Source organism: Rhineura floridana, chromosome 2 (assembly GCF_030035675.1).
Source record: "Rhineura floridana isolate rRhiFlo1 chromosome 2, rRhiFlo1.hap2, whole genome shotgun sequence".
Lineage (NCBI taxonomy): Eukaryota > Metazoa > Chordata > Lepidosauria > Squamata > Rhineuridae > Rhineura > Rhineura floridana.
Genome location: NC_084481.1, coordinates 47,551,381 through 47,566,009, shown reverse-complemented (window position 1 = coordinate 47,566,009; position 14,629 = coordinate 47,551,381). Strand labels below are relative to the sequence as shown.

The following is a 14,629-nucleotide window of genomic DNA, read 5'->3' as shown; positions in this document are numbered from 1 at the left end:
TACTCTGGTGTAATGCGCTGTGGAGCGCAACCATCCTCTGCTACCACTGTTGGGTTATGTGCGTTGTTGTGTGAAACAGCATACATTACGTTGGAGTTAAGTTGAGCAAGAAACTTCTTCAGAGCATGTTAAGAGTCTTTATTGAAAGACATTAAGGCCAGAGGCTTAAGAGTAAATATATGTAGAGATTCTTCTCACCCCCCTTCTGGTACATCTCTCTCCATAGATAAACACAAAACACAGCCTCTCAGCTCAGAGACATAATTCAGAAGACAACAACACATAGACTCTGTTAGAACTTTCCCAGTCGCAGGCAGGTTGATCTGTTTATACTGTGATGTCATCAAGCCTGGAATATTAACCCAATTGTTGCTGAAATAAGAAGTGGTTCTTCTTTATTTTTGTTTTGCTTTGTTTTCGTGGTTTTAAAAATGGCAATCAAGAAAGTGGCTGAGAATCTGGAAGTAACTATGTTTCAGAAAATAATGGATGAGATTGAGATAACGAAACAAACCCTGCGACAGGGCAGTAAGGAGCTGAAAATTGAACTGAGCAAAATGACGCAGGAGCTTAAAGAAATAGGGGATCCTGTGAGCGAGGAGAATGAGATCAGAGATGAGAAAAGAAAAAATAAAGGGAAGATACAAGCCCTGGGGATTGGAACAAATGTGGAATTGGAAAAAGATCTGGAGTTTATGGATTTTAGAAATAAAATCTACTGTTTGGAATTTAACGTTATCTCTGAAGAAATTAATGAAGATATTAGAGATAAAGTTATCAATGGCTTGGATAATCTTCTGGACTGGAATGATGTGATGGAGCTTGATATAGAGAAAATCTATGGAATTAACTGCAGCCATGTGACAATGGAAAAACTCTTAAGAGATGAGCCAGTGCATTTTGTAAAAAAGAAGAACACAGATATGACTTTACAACAGTATTTCAGCAACTTATTCAGAATGGATGGCAAGAAAATATTTGGGATAGAGGAAATTCCCATCAGACTCTTATTATATGACTATGGCTACAACAGCAAGATTATTATGGAATACTGATAATGGAAGATTGGACACTGAAATTACTGGACTTAACAGGACTATTGAAGATGGAAGATGGAACTAATAGGGATAATGGAATAATGGCTATTGAAATTATTGGACCTAACAGATTCTGATGAGATGGATTAATCGAAATGTTTATTTGGACTATGGTTATGACAATAAGATTATTATAATTATTAACGAGATGGATTAATTGACATGTTTATTTGGAGAAAAATTGATAGATATATTTCTTAAAGAATTGAAACCTCTCTTTGACTTTTTGTGGAAAGAATAAAGTAATGTTTATGAGATTTGATGATTAATTAAGATAACTACTGGAGGAAAGTGATTTTATAATATGATTTAAGAGACAGGATTGTTATATATTGTAGAGCTATAACTGATTCGATATGTGACAAATGGGAAGTCAACATTTTATTTTTTTTGTTTAATCATTTTTGTTTTGTTTTGTTTTTTGTCTTTGAATGTTTTATGATTTTGTTTTCTATGTTTTATGAAAATTTGAATAAAAATTATTGTAAAAAATAAAAAAAAGAACTTTCCCAGTCGCTATCAGATGGCTTCCATAGCAACGGCCCTGGCCGTCCGTTCCCAAACAGGGCATAGACATAACTCCCCCTTAACCACAGTTACGTCTTCACACTTGCAGGCTTCATGGAAAACTACTAGAGACAGTAATGCCTACTGGTCACCAGCCCAACACTATGACCCTCCTGGAGATGTAAATTTGAAGGGACAGGATTGCATCTTGAGACTGATAGACAAATGGTCAAAGAATACCTAATCACTTTGAACAAGTTCAAATATCCAGGGCCTGATGAACTGCATTCTAGACTATTGAGTATTGCAGGAACTCTCAGAACCGCTGTCTATGATCTTTGCGAAATTGTTGCGGATGGGTGAAGTGCCAGATGACTGGAGGAGAGCAAATGTTGTCCCTAACTTATACAGCTCTTTATGGATCAGCACCCCAATATCTTCTGGAATACCTGTCCTGATATGAGCCTTCCCTGACCCTTAGTTCATCTTCTGAGGCTTTTCTCTAGGTCACCCCTCTGAGGAAGGCTCGGAGGGTGGTGGCAAAGGAGAGGGCCTTTTCAGTTGTGGCTCCCTGTTTGTGAAATGCTTTCCCCAGCAAGGTCTGCATGGTGTCTTCGTTGACATCTTTTTGGCACCAGGTAAAGACATATCTCTTTTCCCAGGCATTTGATAGACTAAGATGATAGACTAAGCTGCCAGGCTTCCTGTGGCTGTTATGTGGATTGTTTGTTCTGATTTATGGTATTATGTGTTTATATTTATGTTTTTAATGTGTTGTAGGTTGCTTGGAGACCTTTGGGTGACAAGCGGCCAACAAGTCTAAGAAAGAGCAACAACACTTTTCAGTGTCTGGATGTTGTCCTGATAAAAGCATCTTGGTCCATCTGTTCCTGCCCACAGGTCTACATGGATTTTAAAAAATAATTTAATAGGATTTGTATACTGCTTAATCAGTGCCTCTAAACTGTTTATGTAATATGTATATATGGAAATTATTGAAAAAAGCAGATGCTAATAACAAGTTGACCTAAACATTTTCAAAACTTAAATGGATCCCTGAATATATTTATATATGCATAACAGATGGTTGGTTATCCAATATTTGTCACCCCCATTCACCTAAAATAAGCTAGCCAGAAATCATTTATTGAATTGGGGCTAATGAGCTAGAGAGTTCCAGTCTATATGTCCCCAAACGTGCGTTTCAATCAGTGTCCACTGGACTTAGCTTGGCAAGAGAGTCTTTTGCAGACATTTGAAAGTATTCAAGTATTGTTACCTCTCTCTCCACTTTCTGCTGTTTTGTTGAGAGAAAGTTCATTAGCAGAAAGCTAATGTTCTAGTAAATTTTCATAATCTGTTTTCCAGGAGTGTGATCGCAGTAAGCTAGCTGGGCAGAGGCCTAGCTGTCACACCATCTCATATGCATTGTTCTAATCTGATTTTACAGTCAGTGGAGGCTGGTCCATTAGGGCAAATGGGGTGTTACCCCACCAGCTTCAGTCTCTGTGCAGCCAGCCCCCAGTTGCCTGCCTTCTTACTTAACAACCAGTCCAGGACGTGGGCCTGGCTGTCTGCTTCCTCTCCACTTAATCTTGGTGTTGCACTTGTAGAACTCTGCAGGGAGGAGGATGGGGACAAAGCTAGAATTGATTAGCTCTGAATCTTTCTGTTGTTGGCTCTGGTTCCACCTACTGTTGGCCTCCCTGCTGTCTGCTCTTCCAGTCCCAATGGGCACCAGCCACCACTATTTTACATGGATGCGTTCCCAGTAATCTCAAGAAGCTGGAGTTAAAAGCTGTGCTTCTAAAGCATTATTTACAGCTCAGGTTTGTTTTCAACATATATCAAGGTGGATTTCAAAGAAAAGGTGATTTGTCTCAGACAATATCCTGTTAGTTGGACTGATTAAAATGTTTTCTCAAATGAATCTTCAGGGACAGTGAGTGACAAGTGACTGTAAGACTTCTGGATACTCTATTGTAAGATCAATGAAGATAACCTGTCTTTTGGTGGAAGGGGATGGGATGGGAAATTGTCACAGGAAGCTGATGTAGGTTTCTTCCAGGTACTCAGTTTGATATCCAAACATGGTCAGGACATAGAAATCCATTTTCATTCTGAAAGACCTTTTTGTTACAAAGATTCCGAAAGGAACTTTATTTATTAATTTGCTCACAACTTTTGAGCAAAGCTGGAAACAACAGTTCAAAGCCATGTCTCCAAAGCATGTTTACAGCTCAGCTTTCCTTTCAGTATACATTAAGGCGGGCATTCTAAGAAAATGGATTTTTCTCAGATAGTATAAGGGGACACTGTGATAAAACTTGTTATTAATCTCCATTATATTCCACAGGCTGTCATTCTAGCTTTGTTCTTAGCCCACTCATATCAAGTAATTTTTTTCTGTCTGACAAAAGACTGTTCTACAGTTGTGGTGCTCATGTAGTTGCACATAATTGGACTTTAAAATTAGTGATTTTCCATATGTGTTTTGTCTTTTTATTTTAAGATTTGGGATGTTCTATCAGTGCTGTTTACAAGCTAACTATTGTTATCTTCTTGCAAAATCTGAAGATACAGTAAGCAAGGATAAAAACAGAGTATGCTAGTCAGATGATAGTTTTCTGATGCAAATTAATGGGACTATTATCCAATAATAAAAAAGAAGGGGAAGGGAGTAGAGTAATGAAACATCAAGCTCCATAAAGTCACAACACAACAGAAATTAAGACAACCATCAGAACCATGGTTGACAGGAATATGTCTCCATCCAAGTCCATATAAGCTTTGGAAGGACGCTTGTCGTGAACCTGCTCTTCACCAGGGTGAGTGGGAATGTGGAGCTGACTGTGTCTGTAGGCCATGATGTAGGCTGATAGGGAAGTAGGAAGTGGGAGGGAGTGATGATGTGCCCATGGGATAATCTGGATCATAGAGATGGCCAAGAACATGAGATCTGCCGAATCCATGCTGAATAGATTCCTTGCAACCCCCTGCAGATTCTCTACCCTCTCTGGTGACAGAAAGATTATGGCTATCTGAGAGTTGAGGACCGCCCCCAGATGTTGGAGCCGCTGTGTGGGGACCAGGTGACTTTTTGTGCAGTTGTTCAGGAACCCATGGGATGCTAAGAGGGTTAGGGTGAGACAAATGCCCCGCTTTGCTTGAGAAAGGCCCTCTGCCTGGAATAACAGGCCATCAAGGTAAGGGTAAAGGTGGGCACCTTGGCAGCAAAGATAGGCCACCAGGGTGACTATCAACTTGGTGAAAACTCGAGGAGTGGATGAGAGGCCAAACGGCATTGCCTGGTATTGATAGTGATGGCTTCTGCTGGAGAAGTGGAGGTACTTCCAGTGTCATAGGTGAATAGGAATATGCAGATAGGCCTCCTGGAGATTTATTGATGCCAGATAATCATGGTGGTGGAGGGCCTCCCCGATGGGCGAGATGGCCCTTAGACTGTGAAGAGGGGGAAGCAAACTTGCTTCCGGCATGTGGATTGGGTTTTCTGAGAAAACAGTTTTGAGACCAGTGGGGCTGACTAGGTTTATAATCGCGTCCTCTCTATATGTCAACTGACAACTGATTGGTATGAAAGGACTGGAAAGGCTGAAAAGATGACTGCTAGGGAGCATAGCGGCAAAAGGATCAGCACTCATTCCAGTGCAAGGTAGCCAAGAAAGGTTTGTGCTTTTCCTTAGGGTCCACCAGGATCTCCTGGAGAGCTTGCTCCTCGAATAGCTTCAGTCTTACGTACGGGGTGGTAGACAGATTGACCCATGCTCCTGAGTGGGTGTCCCAGTGGTGCAGCCACAAGGTGTGTCTTGCAACGATCTGTGCAGTGATGGACCTTGCAGAGAACTGGACTGCATCCAAAGTGGCATCTGTGATGAATGCCTCTTGCCCTGTAAAGCTTGAGAATTGTTTTGCAGACTCTGTTAGGATTCCTACTGAGGTCCTCATGTGAAGGCTTCAGCAGATCATTCAGCCAAACAAAGGAGGCCTGTGAAAAGATATATGCCAAGCAAGAAGCCCTGACAGTAACAGCTGTCTCCTCTTGCAGAGAGAAGTCTAAGCATCACTCTGACATGTCCTTGAACTGCACATCTGCCTCCTTAGGCAACAGGGAACAAGAAACTAAGGCTGATATGGGACCATCTACACTGGGAACTTTGAGTAGGTCCATGAAGCATGTGGCCAGAGCAGGTGCATGCCTAGTTTGGAAGGGACCCTGCCATTCAGACTGAACACCTGCTTTAAAGGCTTCAGGAAATGGAATAGTAATCACAGTGGCCTTAGGAGCCTTCAAAACAGATGCTCCCTTTGAAGGGGCCAGTGGTGGATCTGGCAATGGAGAATTGAGCTTCAGCGCTGCCAGAGACTTGCACAGGAGAGGCAAAAAATGGTCCACATGAAACAACCTGTGTGAAGTAGAACTAGTTGAGGACAAAACTTCCTCCATCTCTGAGCCTACGCTCCACTCATCGTAATCGCCTTCGGGGTCCACAAATGGGTCCACAAATGGGTCCAAGGGATCCCTGGGTGGAACATTGGCTAGAGAGCCCCTGGAGGCTGCAAAAGGATCTGGAGATGGTTGAAGAATGCCCCCCAATTCTCTGGGCAGTAAATGATTGGAAGCCCTGAAGTCTGACGAAGGCCTCCGGGTCTCTTGTTTCATGGCCATCCTTTGATTAGAAGCCAGCCCTGTAACTGTTCTAGTAGTTGGTCCTGTAAATGCAGATCTTGGGTTGGCAGTTGGGGGCTGTGCCAAAGCAGGAGACAGGAGCCCCAAAGAGAGCTTCCCAAATATGAGACAGGGCCTTGGGCATTAGCTGGAAGGGTACAGAGCTCTGAAGGTTGACCCCCCCTGACCCCTGGGGCATGGGGTGGCTGGGAAAAAGATGGGGTCTGTGCTTGGGGACCTCCAGCTTCCAGAAACCTTCAAAGTTCTCCTCTGATGAAACAGTAGGAGAATGAGCTGTGGGTCTGCAGTATGGTCATCCTCTGATAAGGGCTCCTGAATTAGCTCCCCGGCATGGTTAGAACCTTTTGGCTTTTGAATTAGCTCCCTGGCATGGTTAGAACCCTTTGACTTTTGGCACCGGTGGTGGGAGACATGCGCTGGTTTAGAGGTGGCCCTTGGAGCAGTAGCCTCTGCCAGTGGGCTGTTAACCATAAATATCTGGGCAGCAGCAGTTCCTCTTGTTGAAGGCCCTGACACAGCAGCCACTTTCTTTTTGGCAGGTCCTGCTAAGGAAGGTGCATTTAAAATGGCAGCTGAGTTTTTTTTGGTGGGCTCTGCTGAGGCAGCCAAGTGCAAAATTGTGGGTGCTGAGCTACTGACTGACAGCTGTCTGATTTGCATCTGCTGTAATGGAGGAAGCAGCCCGATGCTTGGATTTTTTGAGCACCTTAAGCGGTGCTGGCTCACTCTCCGCTGCAGTTGCTGGTGCGATAGGGGCTTTATGCATGAGCAACCTGCTGTCTGTTGCTGCTGCTGATGTTATGCTGGCCATGGGGACGGCTGTGGTGGGGTCATGCAACCGCTTTGGCAGGAGATTAGTGGCCTCCATGTCACTCAACTCATGCACATGTGCCTTTCTGGGGTGCAGAGGAGAATCAAAGATAAGCAGAGAAAGGGGAAAAGGAGAAGACAGTGATGGGGAAAGGCTTTTTTTTAAAAAAAGGGAGAGACTCACCACACTGGGATACCGATACACACTGGGATAGCGGTACACATTGGGATAGTGATAGACACAAGAAAGGGGATCTGAGGCAGAAAAATTCAGAGAATAGGAAAAGGACAACTGCCTAGGACAACAAGGAAGGAAAGGACTGGGGAGATCACGTGGTTGAGGTGACCTACTCCCCGCAATTCTACTGTTTTTCCTGCATATGGACACTAGGTGGTGCCCAAAGCCCACTCGATGGACTATCATCCAGGGAGAAGAGTAGTTTCTCTCTCTCTCCAGTAGTTTTCTACTGAAATAGGCTGTTGGATGTTTTACTTCCTCTTTCTCTTGAAGCACCACAGCTCTAATTCCTATTTCACAGGAATCAGAGGTTAGAATAAATGGTTTCCCAAAATCAGGAGCCATGAGAATGGGAGCTTGTTAATCCTGCCTTCCTAGTGGCAGTCAGCACATTTTTCAGATGTTCCAGATGCTCCTCCGAGGTTGTACTATAAATGGCTATGTCATCTATGTAAACTAGCATGAAATCTGACATGCCATGGAACACTTCATTAACCATTCTTTGAAAGGATGCAGGACTATTTGATAAGCCAAAAGGGAGCACCGTGAACTCATAAAGCCCACCTGGTGTTATAAAGACTGATTTTTCTCTGGATTTTCCTCAAGGTTCCTTTTGCATAAATTGATGGTGGATATTACTGTGGCTGAACTCAATAGATCTAATAGGGTATCCATTCATGCCATAGGATAGGCATCAATGACTGTGATTTAGTTCAGTCTCCTATAGTCTACACAGAATCTGATGGTTGCATTAGGTTTATTAACTAAAACTATTGGTGAGACGCATGGGCTGTTACTCCCTAATAACACCCAGTTCAAGTATTTCCTGCACTTCCCTCCTTATATCTGTGAGCACTTTCCCATTCACTCTGTACACAGCTGATCTTATGGGAGAATCATTCCCATAATGACATGTTATGTTAATGAAATGGCTTACAAGGTTGGTTCTACTAGGCTTTGAACTAAAAAGGATTGTAAATATTTGTAGGATTTCTGTGATAGCATCTTGGGTTTCCTTAGGAGTATCTTGGACCCATTTAATGTGATTTAGGCCTCTCCCCTTTTTGCTTCCTTGCAAAATATCTTGTGCAATTCTATAATCTTCTGTGGGTAATGTTGAGAGATGGTAATCAGGAGCCTCCCTACTGTAATATGGTTTCAACATATTAATGTGCACCACTTTCTGTTCCCCCCCTCCACTTTTGCAACAGTGTAGGTGGTAAGGTCATGTTTATCCTGGACCATATATGGCTGCTCCCATCCAGCTTCCAATTTATTATGTTTCCAAGGGTAGAAAACCATAACTTTGTCTCCAATTTCAAAATTTCTTGCTCTGGCTTTCTGATCATACCACTGTTTCTGTCTTTGTTGCACAGTGGTTATGTTTGTGTGAGCTAGTTCCATTGTTTCCTTTAACTTTTGGTGTAGGTCCATAACATATTGTACTACAGACACTCTCTTCAGATACAACACCTTCCCAACATTCTCTCATAAGGCATAAAGGATTTCTTGGCCTTATGCCAAACATCAATTCAAAAAGTGAACAAACAGTTGAATCTTAGGGCACATGACAATAAACAACATATAAGGTAGTCTTTTGTCCCAGTCATATGTGTGGTCTGCCACATATGATTTAATCATATTCTTTAAAGTTCCATTATAATTTTCCACCAGGCTATTGGTCTGTGGATGATACACGGTCGATGAGAGATGCTTTATGCCACAACATATCCACAAACATTTAATTATAAGAATAAAATTCCCCTATCAGAATTCTTAACTGTGAAAATATTTTAATAGGGCTTCTGCCACTGTCAATTCATCAATGTTTCAGAGAGCTTCAGCATCAAGATAATGCATTGCGATATCCACCACAGTGATTACAAAACATTTTCTACTCTGAATGGATTTTGTAAAAGGACCTACTATGTCCATAGCCACCCTATAAAAGGCTTTCCCAATTAAGGGCATTGGTTGTTAGGGTGCTTTAATCCTTCCTCCACCCTTCCCACACATTGACACGTCTCACACGATTTACAGTATTCTGTAACCTCTCTGGAGATATTTGGCCAATAGAAATGAATGCTAAACGTCTGTGCATTTTTCCAGTTCCAAAATGTCCAGCCATAGGTATGTCATGAGCCAATTTCAACAACTGTAGTCTGTAGGTCTTTGGAACTATCAGCTGTTTTTCAGCCACACAACATTCACCTCTGATAACTGGTAGCCATTTTCTATTTAACAAGCAATTATCTCAGAAGAATCCCTTTGGGATTTCCCCAAAGAACTTTCTTTCTTTTGTGCTACAGTTCTCAAACATTTCAAGCTCTCATAATTCCTAGTGGTTATTTATTTATTTATTTATTATTTGATCTATATACTGCCCTTCCTCCCAGCAGGAGCCCAGTAGTAGGTCTTTTAAATTCACTATCTCCCTGAGCTGCAACAGCAGAGGAAAGCAAGGCATTTGTATCACATGACTGGCCCTCTCCCTGGTTGCCAGGCAACAGGGCCAACATTCGATTTGCTTCTGATGCATTCTTATAGGCATCATTTTCCTCAGTCAACATTGAAACTTTCTCCCCTCTTCCCTTCTGGGACCTAGTGATAATATATACTCGTGATAATATATACTTGTATATTATGAGACATAATATCCTTCCCCAGAATAGAAGACTCACTCTACTCATTGTTAATCCCTACTACATATTCTCCTTCAAAACCTCTCCAGTTCACTGCAACTCTGGCCAGCGAAATTTGAACTGGCTCTCCCCTTATACATCTGAGGGTAATGGTTTTCTTAGGTAAAATATTTTTGGGTTTAACCAGATCTGCGCTTATAAGTGATATTTCTGCCCCTGTGTCCAGAACTGCCAAATGAACGCATTAATTTCCCCCCCAAGAGTGTTGTCAAACTCAGGCACTCTATTCCATTTCAACATATAGCACTGTAGCCCCTCAGGTTTGTCTGACAGAGTGTTACTCTGAACCTGGACCCATCTCACTGAGGTGGTTTTCCCCCCTATTAATTCCCATTTGAGGACATGCAGACTTAAGATGTCCAGTTAATCTGCACTGGAGACATGCTTTGTCTGTACTGCCAAACACTGGTTTAACAGAAGGCTGTTTCTCTGGACTGGTTGGTGTTTGCTGAGTTTTGCCTTTTTCCATATCTCTCTTAAATCCCCTACATTTATTCAGAGTATTTTTAGTAATCTTTGCTTGTTCTACCAACAAGGTTAAGGCCTCTAAGAAAAATTGTCTGCCAAACTAGCAGCTTCTTTTACATTTCTTGAATTTCTTTCCCTCCCAAGCAATCTGATTTCCTGAAATAACTGGAAAATAAAATGACCCAAAATCATGAGATCTCTAATATCATCTTTTGCTTTGGTATTAGCACAACCAATCGATTTTTTAAGATAGGCAGTGAGCTTAAAACCAAATTCCACATATGATTTAAGTGAAATTATTGTGGCACTTTTTAAAGTAATTTAGGAAGTTATTGCAGTACTTTCTTATTTATTTCTGAAGTATTCAGGTCCAAACCGAAATCTTTGATAGACAGCAACCTTAAAGGTGTCAAAATCAATTGCCTCATCAACTGAGAAACTATTATATAGTTTAGTTTATTAAGTTGAATTGCAGGGCCGGAGGCCAACGCAAGTAATACAGTAAAAATACAATACAAACATGATATAAATACAATAATTTATAATCAAACAAGGGGAATTAAAAACGTGCCTAGATGATATTTGTTGAGGCGATGTGATTTGCCCGAAGTTTTCTGGCTGCTATTATAAAAAGGGATACATTATGGGTTACTTCTCGGATATGGTCAGCTATTATATATTTAAGCCAGTTCTCCTTTTAATAAATTCGGAATACACCTCATATATTCCCTAGGATCCACATTCCACATTTGAGCAGCTTTTTCAAAGGTGTTTAAAAAAATCTGGGGATCCTCCCTGATTTCTTAAGAACTGAAATCCTTAGGAGAAAGCTTCACCGTTCTGGATTCCTCCTCAACCTCTCTTCCTTCAGCAGTTTTTCCTTTTCCACTTGGAGTTTTTCAAATTCCAATTCTGTATTCATTCTCTTTGTCTAAGTTCTGCTTCTTTCTGTTGCATTTCTGCCCTCAGTTTCTCCCTCCGAAACTCTAGATACTGAGGATTCATTTCTATAGATGTGGTCTATCTGGCATTCCCTCAGCCTTCCCAGTACCTGTACCTCTGAGGTAATCTAAAAGCATCAGCTTTAACTCATCTGCTGATTTTCCTTCATGAGGAAGATTTTAGTTGTCTACATTTGTCAATTAAGCTTTCCTTCTTCATTGACATAATCTCAATTTTTCCTTCCTTGCAGACACAATGTTTCCACTTCACTTTCTCTGCACTGGATTATGGTTTGATATATTGTTTCACCAGTGCACTCCTTGCCTATCACCACCTTGTGACAAAACAAGATTCCTTTTTATTCAGTAGCCTTAAGCCAGCCTTTCCCAACTAGTGAGCTACCAGGTGTTGTTGGACCTATCCTAAAAGAAAACGTGAATAAGAAATGCCTGAAAATTAAAATTATTAATCTTACTGAATACAAAGGGAGTAAATAAGGATAATGAATCATTACAACAGTTTAACCCACAGGTGATGGTTCAGATGTTATTGGACCACAACAGGGATAGCCAATGTGGTGCCCTGCAGATACTGTTGGGCTACAACTCTCATTAGCCCTAGCCAGCCTGGCCAATAGTCAAGGATGGTGGGAGTTGTAGTCCAACAACAACTGGAGGGCACCATGTCAGCTACTTCTGGACTACTACTCCCATCATTGCTGACCAATGACCATGCTGGATGGGGCTGATGGGAGTTGGGAGTTCAACAACATCTGAAGGACCACAAGTCCCTCACCCTGGTTTCACTCCATGCCTTCCTTGTTAATTATATGATATTTTATGCAATGTGCTCAACATTTGATTAATTGGGTATTATCCTTTCATGATGGAAAAGTATATTTGCTTTTGTAAGTAACCTTGATCGCTTTTAAATCTGAAAACAGCTTTCCCTTGTACCTGGTGAAGTGTTCTGTGTCCGTCTATGCGTTGCTCTGATAAAATATAGTATAGATTTCTTTTTTGGCTCAAAGTAGGACAACAAATATTCCCTCACCTGATGGGAGTGGAAACAGCTTTCCGTGCACTTATTCCTAGCAGGATAAGGAACTGCCTGTTTAAAAAGGTGCTATTCTGGCAGGGGACCAGTCGGGTAGATTTCATCCCTATTACTTCTGAACAGCCAGAAAGCAGTGCTGTTGATTATCTGACTTCACTATAGATGTGCAGCATCAGCTGCTGTGAATGCCTGTATCTAGGTCCAATCAATCCCCAGCATATTTTTTTCTCCTTGGCTTTTTTCAAAGCCTTCTCCTAACCGTGGAGGGGAATATTAAGTGAGATAAGACCTTTTGAGGGAGAACCCCTATCTCTTAAGTTGCTTGTGGTTGAGCGGGTGGATATGATAAGGTTTCTAATTGGGACTAGTCTGTAGGATTCCAAGAATGGCACCAGACAAGGAAAGGATTGCCTTTGGATTCTCAGCTCTGTGCCAGACTCAGCAGTGGGATGGAAAAAGCAAAAAGCAAAAGCTCTCCTTCCTGCCAAGCGATACGGACCCTCATTTCTGCTATTTGGCAACAGCAGAGGCATCTTGGGAACTAACAAGTCTTAATTACAACTTGTATATCTGCTATTGTCTCAGTATAGTTATTATCACTGATGTCGCTGAAAATAACTGTGCTTAGAGCATTGACATAAGGAAAAATAAATAGGGATGGGTGAGCTCCCCAGGCTTGCCTCATAATTAATTTGGCTTTCTCAGAGAATTTTTGGGTGGTGGGGAGTCAGGGGGTGCCAGATTTTTCTGAGGAACTTCAGAAGTATACTTTGGGGAGCCTGTCTTCAGCCCGTTCCCAAACAACATATCCTTGAAACATGCATCGGAGAGGGGGAGTAGTGAGAAGAAAAGGTCACTGCAGACAGGAGAGGCCTTGTAGGCTTCATTGTAAAGGCCTGGATGCTTAATGGGTCCTTTTGATAAGGCAGGTTTTGTACGGTATATCTGATTGTGTATAGCAGGGATAGGAAGCCTCCAGCTCTATAGATCAGGGATAGCCAATGTGGTATCCGCTTGTTGAAAAAGGAAGATAAAATAGAAACAACCATTCAGGAAGCATTTACATAGGAACATAGGAAGCTGATTTATGCCAGGTCAGACCATTGGTTTATCTAGCTCTAACAGAGCTTTAGAGCCTGGCCCCTGAGTTGGAATACTATGCATGGTTGTGTGGATACTAATTCCAAGGCAGATAGAATGCATATGACGGAGTGAGGTGTCCTCCCTGTACACATGCCACTGACTCACACTGGTGACCCCTAGGCAGTGGTGGGTTGGGCCGTGGAGTGCAGTTTTATTAATTTATTCTGAATCTGTAGCTATTGTAGACTTGATGACAGATCAGAAAACAGTTTGAACCATCTTTTTCCATTTGACTGGATGGTGCTCAAGGTTTATGGCTTCTGTCTGTAATAGAAAGTCTTTCAACTCTCTTCCTAACATATGCCCCTGCTGCAGTTATAAAAAGTTTATATACTGACATAGACGGGTTGGATGCTTGATCACATTTCTTCCCCACATCGACCCCCACATAAAAATCAATACCTGTTCCAATAATACATTAGCTCATGTTGACCCAGTATGTTTGGCTTGCCAACTTTGTTTCTCTCTCTCTCTCTCTCTCTCTCTCTCTGTAAAAAAAAAATTGGAAGGCTGCCATTCCTTTCTTTCCTCAGAATACATGTTGCTACTAAGAGGTGGTAGGAAAAACAGCTTTTGTTTTGGGGCTTGAGTGTCTGCAAAGAGAAAGCTGCAATGAAACCCTGTAATTTCATAGTCTAGTGAAGTTTAGCTGAGACCTGAACAAACATGGAACAACAGTTGCCATTTTTCTATAGTTTCCTACATTTTTTAAAAATAAAAAGTCTGATAAGGACTGAGTTGCTAACCTTGAGGTCAGTGGATCTAGCCCATCTCACTCACTCTTCTGTTTTCAGTGGAAACAAAAAAGCCACAGTCTGTTGCGTGGTTGTGTAACTTGTGTGCGTACACTGGAATTTGCTTCTTTGTGCCTGTTCTCCATCCTTACTCCTGAGATACACTTTGTCTCTTGTTGGCCACCCTGCATAATCAGAAGCAATCTGCCATTTCCCTCCTGTGA

At 41.8% G+C, this 14,629-nt stretch overlaps 1 protein-coding gene across 6 annotated transcripts in view; it reads left to right on the top strand.

Annotated features, from left to right (window-relative positions):
* Window positions 1-14,629, top strand: part of B3GALT1 (beta-1,3-galactosyltransferase 1) — a 534,157-nt gene that overhangs the window by 61,162 nt on the left and 458,366 nt on the right. For 3 of the 6 annotated variants that reach the window (XM_061612923.1, XM_061612921.1, XM_061612924.1), the window contains exon 2: window positions 2,385-2,504. The exons of the other annotated variants lie outside the window; for them this stretch is intronic. The gene's annotated coding sequence lies outside the window, so the exon portion shown is untranslated. The remainder of the gene's footprint in view (window positions 1-2,384; window positions 2,505-14,629) is intronic. 6 annotated transcript variants of the gene reach the window in all.